Source organism: Lonchura striata, chromosome W (assembly GCF_050655825.1).
Source record: "Lonchura striata isolate lonStrDom1 chromosome W, ASM5065582v1, whole genome shotgun sequence".
In the NCBI taxonomy this organism is placed as follows: Eukaryota; Metazoa; Chordata; class Aves; order Passeriformes; family Estrildidae; genus Lonchura; species Lonchura striata.
In genome coordinates, this window is record NC_140743.1 from 41,463,190 (window position 1) to 41,470,337 (window position 7,148).

The 7,148-nt window shown below is 47.2% G+C and overlaps 2 long non-coding RNA genes across 2 annotated transcripts; both read left to right on the forward strand.

Moving 5' to 3' along the window:
- The first annotated feature begins 475 nt into the window (after window positions 1–475).
- Window positions 476–3,110, forward strand: LOC146763199 (uncharacterized). The gene is made up of 2 exons (XR_014952609.1): window positions 476–881; window positions 1,917–3,110. It is a non-coding gene; the product is annotated as an uncharacterized LOC146763199 (long non-coding RNA).
- A 275-nt stretch (window positions 3,111–3,385) lies between these two features.
- LOC146763200 (uncharacterized) lies at window positions 3,386–6,019 on the forward strand. The gene is made up of 2 exons (XR_014952610.1): window positions 3,386–3,791; window positions 4,827–6,019. It is a non-coding gene; the product is annotated as an uncharacterized LOC146763200 (long non-coding RNA).
- The last annotated feature ends 1,129 nt before the right edge of the window (window positions 6,020–7,148 follow it).

The following is a 7,148-nucleotide window of genomic DNA, read 5'->3' on the forward strand; positions in this document are numbered from 1 at the left end:
TCCCTAGAACCTTCCCTGTCATTCATTCTAGCCCCCTCCTCAGCTTCCAGATGTTAGTTCTGCCCTAAACTCCTCCCCTGCTATTCCCTCATTGGTTACTGTTCCTACACCCGTCCTCCTGAGTTCTGTATAAAACCTTTGCCCCCCCGCCCGCCGGGGTCTTGGGGCTCATGGAATAAAACCATCTCGTTTCCCCCCAAGTCCCGTGTCGCCTTCGTCTGTCCCTGCGCGCCACGAACTGAAACTGCAGAGCTTGCGGGGGAAAGCGGCCGCCCGTTCTCTTCCCTTACCGCCCAGCACAGCACGGCTCGGAGTGCCGCGGCTCGGAGCGCATGCCGCGCCCCAACATCTGGTAGCGAGAGGATGGTTCCCTCCTTCGTCTTGTAAAAAAAACGGGCAAATTTGTGGGGGCGCCCGCCTCACAGAAGAAGAAGGAGGGAAGAGGAACATCTACGGCCATAAAAGCTCTGCCTGATGCTATGAGGAGCTGAGCGCCGAGCGAAAAAGATTGAGGCTCCGGGACCTCTTTGTTCTCGCCATCTACCCGCCCGGGAGCAGCCGCGCTGCACGGGCAGCCGGGCTGCAGAGCTTTTTGGCGGGCAGACTTACCCGAGAACACAGAGGGCGGTTTTGGCAGCGGCTCGGGGGAGCCTGAAGAGGGGCTGACCGAGAAGAGGTTAGTTCCTCGGTCAGCATCTGCAGTGAGACCACCGGAGGCTGATAGTGGCCGAAACCAAGGCTTCGGGGACGAGTCTTGGTTTAACGGGAACACCCAGGCTTCCGGAAGGGCCAAAACCGGGAAGGAACATCCCCAGTTTTTAGCGCGACTTTTCCATCGAGTCGAGGAGAAGATTCAAGCCATCTCCGTCCGAGCCTGCAAGGTAAGGTGGGCTACACGGGGTGGGGGTCGCCCCGACGGACGGCTGGGTCTGCCACCTTTTTTTTTCTCGCGTTTTAACCCCCGTCTGCGCCCAGACTGGGGCTGTAGCCGTGCATGTCCCTGGCAAGCGGGTGGGTTTTCTTTTTCTGGGAGAAGCTAGCACTGAGTGCTATCCTTCGCCTAGTCTTCTGTGGGGACCTAGATTAGATCGCTTTTTCTTCTCCTCGAAAAAGTTGTCTTCTCTATCCTCCCCTCCCCATTCTGGGCTGGACGGAGGGGGTAGAAAAGACACCAGTAGGGATCAGCTAAGAGGGCGACACGTTAGCTATAGGAGCGTTGTTAAAAGGGGCCCTTTACACCCACGCATTGCGCCGACATCCAGCTGCGTCGGGCGGCCCCCCCCCCCTCCTATAAATTTCCCCTTTTTGCTTCTGTGAAGCTCCCTATATCCCCATCCCCTCGGACTTTCCTAAAACCCTTTCCTATCCTCCCTTGGGGATTGCTGTGGCCGAGCCGCCCCAAGTGCCCTGCCGGACACTGCTCAGGCCAAGTGCAGTGTATCTGGCACCCCCTCTCAAGATGGCGCTGGCCACGCCGCTCGGGACCCATTTCCCGCCTTGACCCTTCTTTTCCGCCCCTGGCTTCCCGCCAGTCCCATCTCTCTCCCAATAGCCCTGCACCGTCCCTGCACGAGGCTAGTCCCTATTGTGGGGAGGCGGGGTTGGATATTCCCCATCCTTCTTCGGGCTCGTCCTCCGGGGGGAGGGTCGGGAGGGATCTTCTCCCGAGGAAATGGAGCCGAAACCCGGGACTGGGGATCCGTCATTTTGTCTTCCCCCTGAAATGGCGGCGCCCCGGTCCACCCCTTACCGATACCCCCTGTTAATCATGGCAATCACTAATTAAGTGATTGTCTGATTCCCCTACCCTATTCCTTAATGTACCCTACCCAATATTCCTTTTTATTTAACTACAAATTCCTCTTTTTGCTTTTGATTATTTTTGAATAATCTGTTTGTTGAGTTATATTTTATAGAAAGAAATACCATCCCAGTTAATTAATACTCAAGATATTATGCCCACCTCTCAAACGGACATTCAAATTGAACAAACCACATCGCTGTCCGCTGACTCTGCTTTAAGACAAGCGCCGTTATCCGCTGACTCTGCTTTAAAAATTTAAGAAGCTGAACATCGCAAACGCCGCGACGCAGCAAATTCTAAATCAGATGAAGTCACAAATCCTGCTGTGCTTTGTACCCTTAATTTGGACTCTCATTTAAAACAATTTTATATATTCCAGATGAAGTTTTTATATGTTTCATATGTTGTAATCACAATTAGTTTATCATTTTTTAATGTCTTTCAATTTATGTTTTTTTAATAATATGTAATGTTACAATTTAATTTTATATTAAGTTGTTTTGTTGTAATTATAATTAATTCAGTCTTTTCTGATATTTTTTAACTTAAAGGCTGTGTTTAACCATTATTGCTACAAGAATCACTCAGCTACTATATCGCTTCAGGCTTGCTGCATTGCTGCGAAATTTAAAAATTTATTAGTTATATTTAGTTAATTTTTTATTATATTTAATTCCAATAATTCCATTTAATTATTTTATTTAAATTAGATAATTGTAATTTTAATCATTCTAATTAAATTTTAAAATTTAATTTCTGTCAATTATTTCATTCTATTTCAATTATTTACATTATTTACATTATTTTAGATTGTTACTCAGAGCAGCAAAACAGCAAGTTTTGTGCAGTCTTGTGTCTAATTTAAGCTGTTACTACTCTTCCTGCCCTATAAATGCAATAATGTGTCTTTCATATCCTTTAAGTAATTTACAATATTATCATATGATTTTATATTATTTGCATGTTTTATTAATTTGCTTAAACCACAAAATTCTCCTTCTTTTTGTAAAGAAAAAGAGGGAGATGCGGTGGTGTGTTTTTCTTTCATTTGATATTTGTTTAATATCTGTTTCCCCCCCCCCCAATCCTCCCTTTCCCTGCCCCTTTCCCTAGAACCTTCCCTGTCATTCATTCTAGCCCCCTCCTCAGCTTCCAGATGTTAGTTCTGCCCTAAACTCCTCCCCTGCTATTCCCTCATTGGTTACTGTTCCTACACCCGTCCTCCTGAGTTCTGTATAAAACCTTTGCCCCCCCGCCCGCCGGGGTCTTGGGGCTCATGGAATAAAACCATCTCGTTTCCCCCCAAGTCCCGTGTCGCCTTCGTCTGTCCCTGCGCGCCACGAACTGAAACTGCAGAGCTTGCGGGGGAAAGCGGCCGCCCGTTCTCTTCCCTTACCGCCCAGCACAGCACGGCTCGGAGTGCCGCGGCTCGGAGCGCATGCCGCGCCCCAACATCTGGTAGCGAGAGGATGGTTCCCTCCTTCGTCTTGTAAAAAAAACGGGCAAATTTGTGGGGGCGCCCGCCTCACAGAAGAAGAAGGAGGGAAGAGGAACATCTACGGCCATAAAAGCTCTGCCTGATGCTATGAGGAGCTGAGCGCCGAGCGAAAAAGATTGAGGCTCCGGGACCTCTTTGTTCTCGCCATCTACCCGCCCGGGAGCAGCCGCGCTGCACGGGCAGCCGGGCTGCAGAGCTTTTTGGCGGGCAGACTTACCCGAGAACACAGAGGGCGGTTTTGGCAGCGGCTCGGGGGAGCCTGAAGAGGGGCTGACCGAGAAGAGGTTAGTTCCTCGGTCAGCATCTGCAGTGAGACCACCGGAGGCTGATAGTGGCCGAAACCAAGGCTTCGGGGACGAGTCTTGGTTTAACGGGAACACCCAGGCTTCCGGAAGGGCCAAAACCGGGAAGGAACATCCCCAGTTTTTAGCGCGACTTTTCCATCGAGTCGAGGAGAAGATTCAAGCCATCTCCGTCCGAGCCTGCAAGGTAAGGTGGGCTACACGGGGTGGGGGTCGCCCCGACGGACGGCTGGGTCTGCCACCTTTTTTTTTCTCGCGTTTTAACCCCCGTCTGCGCCCAGACTGGGGCTGTAGCCGTGCATGTCCCTGGCAAGCGGGTGGGTTTTCTTTTTCTGGGAGAAGCTAGCACTGAGTGCTATCCTTCGCCTAGTCTTCTGTGGGGACCTAGATTAGATCGCTTTTTCTTCTCCTCGAAAAAGTTGTCTTCTCTATCCTCCCCTCCCCATTCTGGGCTGGACGGAGGGGGTAGAAAAGACACCAGTAGGGATCAGCTAAGAGGGCGACACGTTAGCTATAGGAGCGTTGTTAAAAGGGGCCCTTTACACCCACGCATTGCGCCGACATCCAGCTGCGTCGGGCGGCCCCCCCCCCCTCCTATAAATTTCCCCTTTTTGCTTCTGTGAAGCTCCCTATATCCCCATCCCCTCGGACTTTCCTAAAACCCTTTCCTATCCTCCCTTGGGGATTGCTGTGGCCGAGCCGCCCCAAGTGCCCTGCCGGACACTGCTCAGGCCAAGTGCAGTGTATCTGGCACCCCCTCTCAAGATGGCGCTGGCCACGCCGCTCGGGACCCATTTCCCGCCTTGACCCTTCTTTTCCGCCCCTGGCTTCCCGCCAGTCCCATCTCTCTCCCAATAGCCCTGCACCGTCCCTGCACGAGGCTAGTCCCTATTGTGGGGAGGCGGGGTTGGATATTCCCCATCCTTCTTCGGGCTCGTCCTCCGGGGGGAGGGTCGGGAGGGATCTTCTCCCGAGGAAATGGAGCCGAAACCCGGGACTGGGGATCCGTCATTTTGTCTTCCCCCTGAAATGGCGGCGCCCCGGTCCACCCCTTACCGATACCCCCTGTTAATCATGGCAATCACTAATTAAGTGATTGTCTGATTCCCCTACCCTATTCCTTAATGTACCCTACCCAATATTCCTTTTTATTTAACTACAAATTCCTCTTTTTGCTTTTGATTATTTTTGAATAATCTGTTTGTTGAGTTATATTTTATAGAAAGAAATACCATCCCAGTTAATTAATACTCAAGATATTATGCCCACCTCTCAAACGGACATTCAAATTGAACAAACCACATCGCTGTCCGCTGACTCTGCTTTAAGACAAGCGCCGTTATCCGCTGACTCTGCTTTAAAAATTTAAGAAGCTGAACATCGCAAACGCCGCGACGCAGCAAATTCTAAATCAGATGAAGTCACAAATCCTGCTGTGCTTTGTACCCTTAATTTGGACTCTCATTTAAAACAATTTTATATATTCCAGATGAAGTTTTTATATGTTTCATATGTTGTAATCACAATTAGTTTATCATTTTTTAATGTCTTTCAATTTATGTTTTTTTAATAATATGTAATGTTACAATTTAATTTTATATTAAGTTGTTTTGTTGTAATTATAATTAATTCAGTCTTTTCTGATATTTTTTAACTTAAAGGCTGTGTTTAACCATTATTGCTACAAGAATCACTCAGCTACTATATCGCTTCAGGCTTGCTGCATTGCTGCGAAATTTAAAAATTTATTAGTTATATTTAGTTAATTTTTTATTATATTTAATTCCAATAATTCCATTTAATTATTTTATTTAAATTAGATAATTGTAATTTTAATCATTCTAATTAAATTTTAAAATTTAATTTCTGTCAATTATTTCATTCTATTTCAATTATTTACATTATTTACATTATTTTAGATTGTTACTCAGAGCAGCAAAACAGCAAGTTTTGTGCAGTCTTGTGTCTAATTTAAGCTGTTACTACTCTTCCTGCCCTATAAATGCAATAATGTGTCTTTCATATCCTTTAAGTAATTTACAATATTATCATATGATTTTATATTATTTGCATGTTTTATTAATTTGCTTAAACCACAAAATTCTCCTTCTTTTTGTAAAGAAAAAGAGGGAGATGCGGTGGTGTGTTTTTCTTTCATTTGATATTTGTTTAATATCTGTTTCCCCCCCCCCAATCCTCCCTTTCCCTGCCCCTTTCCCTAGAACCTTCCCTGTCATTCATTCTAGCCCCCTCCTCAGCTTCCAGATGTTAGTTCTGCCCTAAACTCCTCCCCTGCTATTCCCTCATTGGTTACTGTTCCTACACCCGTCCTCCTGAGTTCTGTATAAAACCTTTGCCCCCCCGCCCGCCGGGGTCTTGGGGCTCATGGAATAAAACCATCTCGTTTCCCCCCAAGTCCCGTGTCGCCTTCGTCTGTCCCTGCGCGCCACGAACTGAAACTGCAGAGCTTGCGGGGGAAAGCGGCCGCCCGTTCTCTTCCCTTACCGCCCAGCACAGCACGGCTCGGAGTGCCGCGGCTCGGAGCGCATGCCGCGCCCCAACACCCTCCCATGATTCCACTGGCTTATTTTTCATCCTCGTCCTAGTTTGGGTGGGGGTGTAGGTGATTCCCAGGAGTGATTAGCTAATTAACATTTCAATGTCAGTACTTAGTTCGAGCCAAGTGTCCCAGCCAGGCTGTTTTGTTCATAACAAATCCCTCCTCTATTTCTTTGATCGGGCTTAAGCCCACATCAACTTACAGTCTCTGGCTTTTGAGGGTTAGCTTCTTTGGGTAATTTTCTTAATTTTATATATCAGCTTCTAGCAAGCCTTCTTTAAAGCTAATTTTAAGTCTTTTGGTTCTTTAATTACTGTCTATGCACAAGAGGAGGTGGGTTGGGTGACCCTCTAAAGGACACTTACTCTTATTAAATAGTTACAAAGTACTTAAACTTTGACCATGGTACCTTAACTCAAAAGCGGTTACCACCTTACTGTATATCAGCTTCTAGCAAGTCTTCTTTAAAGTAAATTTAAAGTCTTCTGGTTCCTTAATTACCGTCTATGCACAAGAGGAGTTGGGTGACCTTGTTGGGTCTGGTCTGGCATCTGGGGGTGGCACTGGTCCTTTTACTCTGGGGATATGGATCCAGCCTTTTTCTTGGGTTCGCACCGCAGTGTGTGTGGTGAGTAACACCTGGAAAGGTCCTTCAAATTTGGGGGTTAGTGGAGTGGTGTTGTTCCAGGATTTTATTAACACCTAATCTCTAGGACTGATGTTGTGGGCATTGGTATCCAGAGGGGAGGTCTGGGGAAGATATCCCTTCTTTCTGAGGCCTTCTAGGGATTTTCCTATGATTTTTAAATATTTTTGAGTTGCTGCCTCCCCTTCTAAATAATCTGCAGTACTGAAAGGGGTGATTAGAAAAGGGAGTCCAAACATCATTTCATAAGGAGAAACCCCTATGTTGGACCGAGGTCTTGTTCTGATGTGCAAGAGAGCGAGAGGTAAACACTTGAGCCAATTCATTTTTGTCTCTTC